This window comes from Girardinichthys multiradiatus, chromosome 17, assembly GCF_021462225.1.
Source record: "Girardinichthys multiradiatus isolate DD_20200921_A chromosome 17, DD_fGirMul_XY1, whole genome shotgun sequence".
NCBI lineage: Eukaryota > Metazoa > Chordata > Actinopteri > Cyprinodontiformes > Goodeidae > Girardinichthys > Girardinichthys multiradiatus.
Window position 1 is genome coordinate 30,166,719 of NC_061809.1, and position 15,368 is coordinate 30,182,086.

General features: G+C 42.5%; 1 protein-coding gene and 1 long non-coding RNA gene across 2 annotated transcripts in view; both read right to left on the reverse strand.

Annotated features, from left to right (window-relative positions):
• ptpro (protein tyrosine phosphatase receptor type O) overlaps positions 1 to 15,368 on the reverse strand; it is a 36,952-nt gene that overhangs the window by 16,473 nt on the left and 5,111 nt on the right. The gene's annotated exons all lie outside the window — the stretch shown is intronic.
• On the reverse strand, positions 4,593 to 8,177 carry LOC124882835. The gene is made up of 2 exons (XR_007042008.1): positions 7,820 to 8,177; positions 4,593 to 7,462 (listed from the first exon to the last, which is right to left on the reverse strand). It is a non-coding gene; the product is annotated as an uncharacterized LOC124882835 (long non-coding RNA).

Consider the following 15,368-nt stretch of genomic DNA (forward strand, 5'->3'; position numbering starts at 1 on the left):
GAAGGACAATGTTACAATTTGGTTTTGCCTCCTAGAATGCTCTTTGGACCAAAATGGCTCCTTTTTGCTTTGCTGGTGTTGTCAGGCCAACTGGGTCATATAAACCAGCTCACGCCGTTTCAGTGGGTGTGGTGTCTTTATCGGTACCTCTTCTAGCAGCAAATCTTGTCCAAGTCTCATCTCTTTTTTCCGTTTGGAGAAGTTGATTCTCACCATGACGTGCAACTTGTCTTCATTTGCAATGTAACCGAAGCCAAGTGCTTTATTGATTTCCTCCCCCAATTGATTCGGCAGGACAATCATCTGTGGTGATGTCTCTAGTTTCTCTTCCTTATTTTGGCCAGGGAAGACCCATGGCTTCAGCTCAAATCTTCCTGCTTTTAGAATCAACTCTACATTCTTTCTGATGACCTTAAGTCTTTTGCGGCAGTTGTGGGATGTTAATATGTCATCAACGTAGCTGTGTTAATGTAACACTTGACGCTCATCTTTCATGTGGCTGAATTGAGGAAGGTTAGCCGTCTCCCTCACAGCGAGTTGCGCTATACGACCTGCTGGTTTGTCCCCAATGTTTACCCGTGTAATTGCATACTCTTCCAGCTCCTCATCCTCTGAATCACGCCACAAGAAGCAGTGCAGATGGACCTCTCGCTCCTCAAGCCAGACAGAATTGTACATTTTTCTGATGTCTCCCAGAGCAGCGAAAGAGCCCTGGCGGAACTTGAGGAGGACTGCTCGGATGGAATTGAGAACATCAGGACCTTTCAACAGCAGATCATTTAGACTTTGACCTTTACACTTTTGACTGCTGTTCCAGACGAGTCTCACAAGGGTTGTAACAGAGTGCGGGTTGGGAGCGATGAGATGGCTTATGTACCAGACAGGTCTTTCCAGATATTTAAATCCTCTTCAGTCAGCTTTTTTGCAGCCTGCCGGTCAACCATTTCATGAACTTGAGCACTGTAAGCCTTTTTCCACAGTGGTTCCTTGGCCAGTTGTCTTTCCATTCTGAGAAAGCTCGCCTCCACTGCTTTTTTATTGTTTGGCAATGTGGAGGGGTCCTTGAACCATGGATAGCTTGTGTGATGGAAATTCTTGCAGTAAGCATTCCACAGTGTATGACCTTTGGGTTACCTCACTCCCCTGAACCTCTGTGTTATTGGAGAAAGCTGTAAAAGTCATTATCAGAAGTTTAATGGTTAAGGCCATTTTTCAGGGTGATGCCTTTGGGAGAGTAGATGGTTGTTCCTAGGTAACCTTGTCACCTTTGAACCCGAGAAGGGTCTAGGGTCGTAAAACACAGACTCTTTGCAGTTGAGATAACACTGTCTTGTTCTGGTATAAATACTGTGTGTAAATAGCGTTCGGGGCTCTGTTTCACTGACTAACCTCAGTGTCAGGGTCTTCAAACGCTGAATGCCTTTGAATAAAACTTATAAAGACAAAGTCCGGATTTTCTCTTGTTATGAGTCAACTTCTACCCACTTTGATAAGAAAATTCCACAACAATTTTGGCGTCACGAACAGGATCTAACGTGCCAGAGGAAGTTAAAGAAGTTAAAGTGGACAAAGAAGGAGTGAATGTCTCACCAACAGACCTGAAAGGCCTGGTTGTTTTTTGGACTGATAGAGGACTGTGTGCCATGACAGTCTGACTCTGGAGCGATTAAGAAACTGATGGGGGTAACGTACAAACACACACACATTTGCATAAATCTTTTCCTATTTTCTGCAACAAAGAACGCTTATTAACCGCTGCTCATGTGACGCTTGCTTGACGTGGATAGATATAGCGGGTTAAAATATTATTTTAGGGTTAGAAAAGTATCTTTAAAAGGGTGATAACTTAACTCATTTGATACTTTCCAGTTAATTCTTTCAGAGAAACAAGTTCTCTTTTGTCGTGGAATATTCAGGGTCAATTATTATAGTTAATTATTAAAAGTTATGAAAATGCAGAGGAAGTTACAACATCTCCAAAACTCAGCAGTAACCAAGTGTTTCTATGTTATTCTCAGGACAGATCTTATGAAGGAGTATTTTTAAAACCCAGCGAATGCGTAAAACCTGATGGGTTTCTCCTTCAGGTATAATTTTCTGTTGTCAGATTTCGTATTCCATAAATCTAATGGGTAGAGACCTCATTAAAACAGGCTTAGTTCTACTGCAGATGGTCTTCATACAGTTTCTGACACAGTACTTACAGTTTGGTGCAGTTTTGGTGCTAACTGACGCTTATGGAAAGTACAAATTCATTGTTTTTCACAGCAGCTGCTGGGAAGAGGTTATATTAGGTTTTTTTCTTACCTCTTCTGATTCATGCAGCGTGTTGATTTACACTGTACCTTATATCAGGTCCTGACAAAAACCATGAAAGGTTTGGTTCTGCAGGTTCTTTTTTCTCCCTTTGGAGAAGGAAAGGACACCTGATCAGTTCTGTGTTGCATAGAAATATTAAAACACTTGTTGTTTTCTAAGATATCACCAGCTAAAAACTTTTAAAACTTTTGAGAGTAATTGGTTTTGTTAAACACATTTTCCTTGGTAAAATAAACCTTTAAAATGAAAATGAAAAAATTGGGTTATTTAGAAAGAATCTGATTGGACAGTGGTACCACACAAAAATTTAACTAATCTCATGCTTCCTAAAAGACTCTGCATGAAAAGGCCTTCAGAACTGTGGAGTTATTTTCCACCACAGTAACAAGTTTTTTTTAAGCATGCTTTTTCTTTATTTTAAAACAGATCTGGTTTTTTGTTTTGTTTTTGGTATTTTAACATAATGTTTGTCTGAAGCTTCTTATGAACTGGGTTAGAAGCAAATATGATCTGAGGTAAATTAGGAGCTGTGAACTAATAATTTTAAATCTGATTATTGTCCAAGCAGAAATAATACACTAACAGGTCTGGGGATATGAAGCCAATCCTCTCTTCAATCTCTTTAGAAAGCTAGCATCATTGTTCAATGCAGTAGTACTCAACTTGTGGTTCCTGGACTCCTGAAGCCTGTAAGCCATAGATTTTGGGTCCATAAAATTATAATACTTAATTAAAGGTAGACTGATTACTTATCAAAACAGATCTAAGCCAATGATGAGTTCCAGTCATTTGGTGGCTTTGAAATGGAATAATACTCAAAAATTTCTACTCTGGGGAACACAGATTAGGGTTGAAGAGTTTAGTTTTGGAACCAAGGCTAGGATTCTTTATAACAGAATCCAGACAAGTAAAATCCTTCATTTTAGGAAAAGAAAAGAAATAAAGGCTCTCTTAACAGTAAGAGGATGGTCGGCTCAAACTCAAGTCTCCTTGTTTGATTTCTTAGGGTTTAAAGATTAAAAGAATACCTAGGAGTACAAAGGTACACAAGGTGATTTCAGATTACTAAGAGATAAAATATTGGAACATTTATCAGCATTTGGATTGTAAAAGAGGGGTTCTAGTAATAAGTTCTCCCCAACTCTCAAAATTTAAATAGCCCAAATTAAAGAAAATGAGAAAAAGTCCAGTTTGGAGACAAGCTTCTTATCTTAATTTCTGATTAAGTCAAACACTGCAGTTTTGTTTAGTTTGGGTATAACATGAAAATGTCAACGCTGACTTTTCTAATTTCCCCTCGGGGATCAATAAAGTATCTTTGAATTTGAATTGAATTAAATTAAAAATACTTCTTTGCATTTAACTTGAAATTCTGCAATGCAGCTGTGATCAAATTGAGCCAAACAAAAAGAGAATTACAACAATAACTCTCAGGATTGTAGTTATTATTACAGAGTTACAGTACAAAGAATTAGCAAAAGGTTTCAGCATCAGTAAATTTGGATTCATATAAGAGAAAACTGTTGCTGTGCTTCTATGTGCACTCATTTAAAAAAAAAAAAAGGATCCTGAAGATTATCATAACAACATTGATCAATTATAGCATTGAAAGATATGGCTGAGAAAACATATTCTGAAAAGAGATTGTTAAAAATTTCTTTGAATTCTTGAAGCTTCAAATTTGGCCATTTGTTTGTCTTTGATGTTTTGTCTTTGTTTTGTTGGAATGAATGTTTGTTTATATGTTGCATGAAACAATAATCCATGTTTAGAATAATGTTTCTAAATCCCAGATTGATTAAAACTGAGTTTTCAGGAGAGTTAAGAAGCAGCTTGTTTCTGAGGTAGGTGCATGTTAACAGTTTTGCAGTTTAAGTTACACTAATGTGGGATGGGATGAAGAAACTGTGGGTCCGCCCATAGGCTGCCAATCAGAGGTTAGTTCTGCCTGACTCCGCCCACCTACCAGGTTGGTTCATGCCTTTGTTGTCATGGTAACGCTCAGCACCTCCCTTCCTGAGTTTTAACATTGTTAACATGTTTTTTTTTGTATAATGATTAAGGGTGTAGCATGACTTTTAGATTTATGTGTTTTATTATTAAAAGGTTAATGAAATAGTTTAAATTAGTTTGAAGAATTAGTTTTGCATGCAGAATCATTGGTGATTTATTAGATTGAAAGTTTCCCTGGTGCCATTAAGCTAGCTGACAATTCAAGATATGCAAAAGTAAGGAATATATTTTTGATAAAGAATCTGAGTCATGACTTTATACTTGGTGGGAATTATTTATTAGATTCAATTTGAAGGGTTTATTCATCCAAGAAAATTCCACAACACTTGCATGCCTATGAGGACTGTCGCTGTGGTCATCAGCACCAACATATGTCAGTCCACTCTTCACCACTTCTAATTCTCTTTCTTCAGCCAAGGTCATTTCTTTGCCACCGGGCTGGCAGTTACCACAGCGGCAGCCTCCACATTTTGGGGTGCAAGCAGCACCAATGCTGTCCCACTTCACAAGTGGTAGCCGCGGAGCTAAAATGCTTGATGGTAGATGAGGAGCATACATGCTCTTTATACATCACTGCAGCAATTCCCATTGACCTGGCGAAGTGGGTTCTGGATTAGCGCGCTGTGAATGTAGCCTCTTCAAACAGCCCAGGATGTGTTCCTGCAACTGTCTTTCCCAATGGTCCATCCCATAATACAAGATGTCCAACAGCATGCATCTTCTGTGGAACCAGCTGACCTTCTTTGTGACTTATTAACAGCTGTATCTATTTTGGTCTCACGAGTTCACAGAGGGGAACGTCTGGGAAGAACTTTTGAAGTGCTTTTTCAGTTACATGTTGATGGATATCGGTGATGCTGTCCAAACCATAGCAGAGGAGTTGGTGGGACCTGAAGTTTCCCCTTTCTGTTCTGACCCGGATCTTTAGGAGGTACAGTCTTGTCGTAACTTGAACTTTCATTCCTCCCACACCGTAGACAACCAGGGTTATGGCTTCACTTCTCAAGTTTAATCGATCGGCTGCATCATGTGTTATATAGTTGGTATCTGATGCTAGATCAATTAGAGTCCCAATCTTTTGTCCTGCATTAGCTGTGACCTCTAATAGCATCATGATGACAGGCAACTCCACCAAACCATACTTTGCCAAAAGGTTGGGCTGATTGGACACAGATGTTTTAACCACTGCATTACAGAAAACATGACGACACTTCTCTGCCTGTTCAGGTTGAAGGCCTTTAATGAAATCTTCTAGTGCTTGGGTATAGCAACCTGCTATGTCACCTCCCACTATAGTGCTTTTGCGCCTCTGAATAAAATGCTCTCTGGACACATCGGCTTTTGGACAGAGATAATAATGGTGCTCTGCAGTGCGTTGATTCTTGCAGTCTGGCCTTCTGCACAGAAATTTGGTTACAGTTCTCATACTCATTCTGAGTCTCCAGACATTTTTTGCATGCCCCCAGTTTCTTAACAGCTTCCCTCTTTTCTGACAGCTTGAGCATGTGAAACTTTTTACAGAAATACAGCATTTTCTTATGCTTCCCGTCTCCACAAACCACACATCCTTGAGACATGTTCGTTGACTGAATAGAAGTTCTGGTCCGGGCTTGGAGTGGTTCAGACCTCGATTTTGACTCCTCGTCCTTCAATTGATCCAGCTTTTCATAAATTGCTTCTTGACCTTGAAGAAATTTCAGGAGGTAGTCAAATCATTTGTCTTGTTCAGCCTCAGTCAATTTGCTGGCTATATGGAAAATCCATTCCTTCTTCAGGCTGTCTGGAAGTTTACTTTTAATTGCTTTTGTTATAAGGGGGATCTTTATAGTACCAGTTGCACCAAGCTCTTCAAGATCTATCAGAGCTTTTTTTACCGTTTGAATTAGCTCAGCAATCTTCTTGGGCTGGTTGCCTTTAACTGGTGGAACCTTTTGAAGCTTCTCCACTATTTCAAGGGCAATAGTTGTTTTATTTCCAAAGTGATTCTTTAGAACCCAGAATAGCTCATCAGCTGTTGTGTAAGTTGTGAGACGATGGTCTCGTACTATTTTCTAATCCACACTGTCGAGAAAATTATATTTTTTAACCTCTTTGGATCCAGTAGGTTCTCCCTGCAACTGGAGTGCTTCCCAATCTTTTTTCCACTGATAAAACTCTCTACAAACTCCAGCAAACGTTGGTAGAGCAGCAAGCTTTAGTTTAATGGCCGGGACCACAGGAAAACTCATAGAAGTGCTTAACCTCTAGGTCACTTCTCTGGCTTGCTCTTCAAGAAATTCTGCTTTTCTTAATGTTAATTTTGGTAATATGTTCTCAAGGTCTCTGATACGACTCTGAAACTGATGTTGCTCTGCCTGATGAGCCCAGCACTTCCAATGTTTATGCACTGCCTTTGCTGTCTTTACAAGGTTTTGCAGATGTTCTATCATGAACTCATATGCATCTGTGCTTTTACTTGGATTCACTGTGTCCACATAATCTGCATGTGACTGCAGTTGTAATGACCTGCATCAGTTCATATTCCCCAAAATGTTCCCACAATGTCCTTTGTATTAGGTTTCTTAGCTCTTGCAATCTTTTCTCATATTCTGTGGTCGTTTTATCCAAATCAGCCTTTTGTTGTTCACTTAACACTTCTGGATCTGAATTTTCAACAGTATATTGTTCTGCAACATCATCATTGGCTTCAAGAACTTTACTGGCTTCTGCTGTGAGCTTTGCAAAGTTGCCCCTGAGCTCTTCTTCACTGTGTGCATTCGTAGCACATTATTGGCTAAACGGGAGAATTGACGCTTCACTGTTCTAGCACTCTTCAGCTGCTCCAGCATTACTGAGTCAGCCATTGTGGTTTTAGCAGCAGGGCAAAAGAACAATCTTGACTTGTCTCTTTGTGGACACATTTAGTTCAGCCAACAAATACTTAATATCCCTCCAGTCTTTAGACTGCAGTTTTTCTCTGTCAAGTTTTGTCAGGTATGATTTACTGTGCGATTCCCCACTTGAAAGGATAGTCTCCACTATGAAACTTAACTGGATTTCACTCAAAGAGCCTTCAATTTAGCTGATCCATCTTTATTTTGTATGATGGTCACCATAGTGTTTTAGCCTTTCAGCCACATAGGTGAAAAACCTCAAAAGGAACAGAAATACATCCATTATATTTTGAAATCAACAAGACAAATACATTGTGAAATAATCAAATAGATTTCACCCCTTTAACCAGTTAATCCCAAAATACAATAAATAGCAAATATTTTATAGTAAAATTCAGCACCATTAAATAAATTAGTATATTTATGAACATTTTATTTTATTTTTTTTTTAGTCTCATCTCTTTTTTCACTTTCTATTTTACCCAATAAACACTAAGTGTATTTTTTTCTTTTTACGTGCTTGATTTCAATAATGTTAAAACTATCAATCAATCAGAGTCCATATGCTGCTCCATTGAGATTCAAGAAATGAGCAACAGCATTGTGAGGCTTACCGACTGTCCTTCACTGTTTGTAGAAAACTTTCGCACAGTTCTCAATTTCCATGTGCTACCAGCACTATTTGCTTCTCATGCTGTGGCACTTCTTCAAACAGGAGTGACAGGTTAGTCACACCAAAAGTACCTGCACTCTCTGATTGCTAGGAGATTGAGTCCACCTGGTTCTCATCACTAACAAGCAGAGAAGCTGCAGAAAGATGCAGCTGAGGGGAGTGACTACCTAGCAGTTCGCCAAGAACACAGACCTCTCAGGTCTTCTGGCTCAAATCTACTCTGCACACCCAGAACCAGAACCAAACATGGAGAAGCAGCTTTTAGTTCTTATGCTCCACTAATCTGGAATAAACTCCCAGAAAACTGTAAAAGCGCCAAAACCCTAAGTTACTTCAAATCAAGATTAAAAACTTATTTGTTTAGAGTGGCCTTTGACTGGGCCATCTAAACATTATTAGTTAAGTTTTCAGTCCAATTTTCCTTTAATTTTCTTATGCATCATCCTATTCTCTTTATTTTTTATTTATTGCCTCTGTTGTTTGATTTTCTGTATCATTGTAATGTTTTTCCTTATGTACAGCGCCTTGAGTGCCTTGTTGCTGAAAAGCGCTGTATAAATAAACTTGACTTGGTTAGCATCAGACAGCTGGGTTAAAGGTGGTGGACAGTTCAGACCCAGTTCTTCATCCTCGTCTCAGCCATTAGGAACCATCCTGAGTGGAAGAAAAAAATGCCTCCATTCATTCAGTCCGCTGGGCCATTACCATGGCAACAGAGATAAAAGGAGGAAGAGAGGGGATGCTCATTACCTCTGATTCTAGGATTACCATGGACACGGAGCGGGGGCAGCCAGGGCTGCATGCTAACGAGTGCTCCACCGACTGGATCAGGTTCTGATTGTCTGAGGAGGAGATGTGAAACGTTCCAGATACTTCTCTGAGAAGGAACAGGTCTGATCCAAGAAAAGCTCCTCTGGTCAGAATGATACAGACTCAACCTCTCAGAGTCTGGAAACATCTGCAGCCCAGGAATGTTAGAATATTTCCTCACATCATTTAACACGCTGCCTCCTATCAGAAACCCATGTTTACATCCATCTGTCCATCCATCCATCCGTCCGTCCATCTGTCCATCCATCCATCCATCTGTCTGTCCATCCATCCATCTGTCCATGCATACATCCATTTGTCCATGCATCCATCCATCTGTCCATCCATCCATCCATCCATTTGTTCATCCATCCATCCATCCATGCATCCATCTGTCCATCCATCCATCCATGCATCCATCCATCTGTCCATCCATCCATTTGTTCATCCATGCATCCATCCATTTGTCCATGCATCCATCTGCCCATCCGTCAGTTCATCCATCCATCTGTCCATCCATCCATCCATGCTTCCATCCATCCATCCATCCGTCCATCCATCCATCCATCCATTTGTTCATCCATCCATCCATGCATCCATCCGTCCGTCCATCTGTCCATCCATTTGTCCATCCATCCATCCATTTATCCATCCATCCATCCATCCTTCCGTCCGTCCGTCCATCCTTCCATCCATCCGTCCGTCCATGCATCCATCCATTTGTCCATCCATCCACCCATGCATCCATCCATTTGTCCATCCAACCATCCATCCATCCATTTATCCATCCATCCTTCCATCCATCCGTCCGTCCATGCATCCACCCATTTGTCCATGCATCCATCTACCCATCCATCAGTTCATCCATCCATCTGTCCATCCATCCATCCATGCATCCATCCATTTGTTCATCCATCCATCCATCCATCCATCCTCTAACACGCAGGATTTCTAACTCAATATTTCTCTCTTCAATAAATAAAGTTCTCATCCATCTGTAAATATCCTTTATTTACGTTTCTGCTACATGTTGAAGACCTCACCATAGAAACAGCAACTGGACCTGTGTCCCGTGATCCCCAGGGTTCTGCCTGAGAGATCCACCATCCTTCAGCTGATCCTCTAATAACCTCTACTCTGCACCCGATTGGGAATCTAACATTCCTGTCTGTCAGCTCATCTTTGGGATTATTTTATAAATCCAACCAAATGGGAACAGATTGTATCTCTGAGACCTGCTGGACCTACAGATTCAGTTTAAAACTTCTTGGCTCAATTTTTGAGTTTAGAAGACTTTAGGACAGAATTATTCATAAGTCAGTTATTGTGAGAAGGAACTGGAGGATACAAGGAATAAGTCTAAAGGACCTTCAGAAAGCCCAGAGAACTACAGATCTGGAGCTCTTTAAGATGATACCTGCTGCAAGTTAGGACTGGGTCATGGTCTGCTCTGTTTGGTCCAGAGTTCAAACTGAACAGAATCAGGAATAAAAGGAAACAACCCCCCGCTCTATCAGCCAACAGGAGCTTTTGAATGGATCCACTCTGTCACCCGGGTGGGGGATGTGGGCTCCTCCAGCAGCTGCCAACATTGTCATGCAAACTCTCAGAGTTTTCCCTTTCAGAGGAGGACGGTGGGGCGGAGGATGGAGACCACGGTCCTCCAGACTGTGGAAGGTTCTGCTGGAACCTCTGATTGACAGCTCAGCACTGGGGAAGAATTTTTATCAGTCAACTTTGTTGTGTCCCTCAGAACCGACCAGGAACTATCGGATCAGGCTTCATATAACTGTCTCTGGATTTAGTTTATTGAATGATGAAGGTATGATCCCCTTGGCCTCCTCCTCCTCACTTCTAAAGCTGCTAAAATTTGGAGGAAAAGATGGAGGACAGAACATCTTCCATGGATTGGTTCAGCGTTCAAGGAAACGTGTCGTCCCATCTTTTCACAGTTTGGGCGGGTTGGATCGGAGCCATTGTTGCAGAAACAGAGGAGGGGGAGCTGCTGTCAGCACAGAAGCAGATCGCCTTCATTAAATGCCAAAGCAGCAGGAGGTGGAGGAGGAGCAGCTCTGTAATCACCTCCTGCTTTTTTCAATAAGGCTCTGACTCTTCCCCCACACAGGAGGGAGAATTAGGAGCTTCAGGAGAAAAGCTGCTGCTTGCAGGCTGTGGAAACAGAATCACCTCCAACATAAACAATGGACTTCCTTTCAAAATAAAAGACCATCAAACCAATAACAACAGAAAGCTGAATATTATGACCAGCATATCACAGAAAAATCAATTCCTGAAGCATCAGAGTAACAGAGCATCAAAGAGTGGAATATGATGTCACCATAATCAGGCTGAGCACTTCATAAGACACTGATGGTTTTCAGCCCATGAATGCACCACAGGGAACAGTGGGACTCTGCTGCTGATCAGATCCATTCTGATCAGCAGCAGAGTCCATCTGTAACAGCAGGAGTTTAAGCAGTGTGCTGCTCTGAAGTAAGTTAACACAATGTCAGGATGGAAAGACATCAGCAACGACCTGCTGCTGTCCATCACTCTGGGAAGGGTTATAAGGTTATCTCCAAACTATCTGAAGCCCATCATCCTACATAGAGGAATATTATTCCCAAGTGGAAAACATCTCAGACAGCTGCCATCTTTCCCAGGAGCGGACATCCCAGCAGATTCAGCCCAAGGTCAGAGCGTGAAGCAAGGAGAAATGATCAAAAAGCTCCATCTCTGACCCTACTGGCTTCAGTTACCAGGTTAAAGGTCATGACACTGAACCAGTATGGCTGCTTGGAAGGGTTGAAGGAGAAAGCCTCTTCTCTCTAAAAACAAGATGGCTGCAGGACTTAGGTTAGCAAAGCTGCACCTGGATGAAGGAGAAGAGTCTGGAACAACGTCCTGATGAGACTAAAGTAGAGATGACTGATCATAATGGACAGAACCATAATGGAGGAAACCAGATAAAACAGATCAGCACAAACAGCTCATAACAGCTGTCAAGCACAGTGGTGGAGGATGATGACGTGGGCTTGTTCTGCGGCCATGGAACATGTCCACCTTGCAGCCTCAGTTTTACATAAAGATATAATATACACTCAATGGCCACTTTTTTTAGGTACACCTTGCTTGTACCGGGTTGGACCCCCTTTTGCCTTCAGAACTGCCTTATTCCTTCGTGGCATAGATTCAACAAGGTACTGGAAACATTCCTCATAGTTTGGTCCATATTGACATGATGGCATCACACAGATGCTGCAGATTTGTCGGCTCCATCCATGATGGAGATGGTCAGCAACAATACTCAGGTAGACTGTGGCGTTGACATGATGCTCAATTGGTACTAAGGGGCCCAAAGCGTGCCAAGAAAATATCCCCCACACCATTACACCACCACCACCAGCCTGAACCGTTGATACAAGGCAGGATGGATCCATGCTTTCATGTTGTTGATGCCAAATTCTGACCCTAACATTGAATGTTGCAGCAGAAATCGAGACAAATCAGACCAGGCAACGTTTTTCCAATCTTCTATTGTCCAATTTTGGTGAGCTTGGGTGAATTGTAGCCTCAGTTTCCTGTTCTTAGCTGACAGGAGTGGCACCCAGTGTGGTCTTCTGCTGCTGTAGCCCATCCGCCTCAAGGTTCCACGTGTTGTGTGTTCAGAGATGCTCTTCTGCATGCCTTGGTTGTAACGAGTGGTTATTTGAGTTACTGTTGCCTTTCTATCAGCTGAAACCAGGCTGGCCATTCTCCTCTGACCTCTGGCATCAACAAGGCATTTGCGCCCACAGAACTGCCGCTCACTGGAGATTTTCTCTTTTTCAGACCATTCTCTGTAAACCCTAGAGATGGTAGTGTGTCAAACTCCCAGTAGATCAACAGTTTCTGAAATACTCAGACCAGCCTGTCTGGCACCAACAACCATGCCACGTTCAAAGTCACTTAAATCACCTTTCTTCCCCATTCGGATGCTCAGTTTGAACGGCAGCAGATCGTCTTGATCATGTCTACATGCCTAAATGTATTGAGTTGCTGCCATGTGATTGGCTGATTAGAAATTTGCGTTAACGAGCAGTTGGACAGGTGTCCCTGATAAAGTGGCGGTGAGTGTAATTCTTGTTACATTAGAGAGAATGAGAGCTTCAGGTCAACTGATATCTAAATATAAGATTTTATATTCTGGAAAAATCTGATTTATTCATAAAAACTGCCCCATAGTCAAATATTTTCCAGTTGTTGTGAGACTAATGAAACTCAAAGCTTTTCAGAAATTACTGAAACGGTTTTGACTCTTGATTTGTTCACCATAAAAACTGAGACACTGGAGGTGTATACTGGAGGTATTTCAATGAACTTTGTTCTCCAGCAGCGAGGATCCTACTGGCAGTCTGGTGTTCTCGGCCTCTGATCTCGTTGTGTAACCCGTCATTACTCTGGACCTTGCTGATGCGTTTCCTGGCAGCACTCTGAATAAACTCTGTGTTTCTCCTCTCTGTGTCTAATTGTTTCTGATTAAACTCCGGCTCTAATCGGAGGAGCTTCACCGGGATCCTTCCTCACGGCTCATTGAGCATCTCTGCACGTTTCCAAATGAAGCTGCAGGAACAACCAGCAGACAGAGCTCAAAGTGGAGGAAGCTTTATTAATTCAGATGATGTTTCATTGGAGCGTATGGCTGATGCCTCCAATAGAACCAGGTATCCCAGCAGCATACTGTTACTGGTCTTCAGCAGGTTTCACTGTTGGTTATCATTCATCACTGAGAACAACCAGAGCTGATGAAGAGTTCACACACTGATGATGAGAAGGGTTTAAAAAAATCTCTGTTTTCTTTAAACTGAGACATTTCTGAGAATACTGAGCCAGGAATACTGAACCAGTTTTTGATACCAACAACCAGCAAAACCCGGTGCCACCCACATCTGGACCATGAGGAGCAACATTCCTGTAGCTTAAGGTTAGTCTTGAATGAAGCTCACCCACCAGGCTCTGCTCCAGAGTTCCTAGCTCTAGGAAGACTACCAGATTCCTTAATTCAGGGCAGGTTTCCTGTGGTTCCCGTTCACTGAGGTCCTGGAATCTCAGTCAGACTCCTCACCTGAGACCAATTAGCCCAGGCGAACTATAGAATGGGCCAAAGTCCCGAACAATGCAACCTCAGGATCATGGGGGTGAGAGTCAGTTTCTCCAAATTTGAGGGCTGTGCTTTGGTTGGTGGTGGTGAAGAAGGAGCTAAGCCGAAAGATGAAGCTTTGGATCTACTCCATCTATATTTACATCCTCATCTATGGTCCTGAGTTATGGATCAGGACACAAGGAACCAGATTGTGGATCCAAACAGCCTAATGAGCTTCCTCTGCATAGTGGCCAGGCTCTGACCTTGAGATAAAGAGGATGAGCTACATCACCATGAGGAGCTCAGAGTAGAGCTGCTACTCATTCACATAAAAAGGAGATAGCTGAGGGGTTCACCTGATCGTTGATGCCTCCATTTGGGGCTTTCACTGGTGGAAGGACACCCTTGGGCAGAACCAGAACTCTCTGGGGGAACTATAAAGACAATCAAGTCAGTCATAACATTATGACCACTGGTAGGTGAAGGTGAATAACACTGATCACATCTTGATCATGTCTTCTGGTAGTGGGGGGGATTTCGTAGGCAGCAACTGAACATTTTGTCCTAAACATTGATGTTAGAAGCAGGAAAACTGATCAGCATCAGGATCTGGGTGACTTTAACAGAACCAAACTGTGACGGCTGGAGAACTGGGTCGAAGCATCTTCAGAACTGCACCACTGTGGGGTCTGCCAACCTGGACCAAGGAGAGGACAGTGGGGAACCGGTTAAAGGGTCATTGGTGGCCAACGCTGAATGATAGATGCCAGCAGAGAAGCCTGGATTGTGTGGTTCGATCCGACAGAGGAGCTACAGCAGTTTAAACTGCTGAAGAAGTAAAATGCTGGTTCTGATTGTAAAGAGTCAGAATACACAGAGCATCACAGTTTGTGGTGTTTGGGGCAGCAGATAAGTCAGGGCTTCCACAGTGGCCCCTGTCCACCGTCAACAGAACCAACAATGGACATTTCAGCATCGGAATTGTACCGTAGCGCAATGGACGAAGCGGGTTCAGTCTGATTAATCAGGTGCGCTGTTACATCACCTGGATTTAAAGTGCATGTGCGTCGCTGATCTGGAGACCACATGGCACCATGATGCTATGAAAAGACGGCAGGCTGGTGAAGGCAATATGGTGGTCGGGGCAATGTTCTCCAGGGAAACCTTGGCTCCCTCCATCCATGTGGATGATAGTTGGACACAGGCCACCTGCCTATGTATTGTTGCAGACCTTGAACAGCCTGTCATGGAAACAGTATTCCCTGATTGGATATGACCTCTGTCAGCAGCATCATGCTTCCTGCCCAGAGGAGCACATCGACCGGACTGAGGTGTTGACATAGCCTCCATAATCCTAGTATCTCAACCCAGTTGAAGATTTGTGGGATATGGTGGTCAAACAAGTCTGATCCGCCTGCTGTTCAAGACTTAGAGGTTCTGCTGTCAAAATCTTGAAGCCATATACCACAGTAGACCTTCAGGGGTCTGCTGGAGCCCATCCCTTGAGGGCAAAACGTTTTTTTCTTTGAGTGATTTTTGTCCGAGTTGTGGGCCTGAG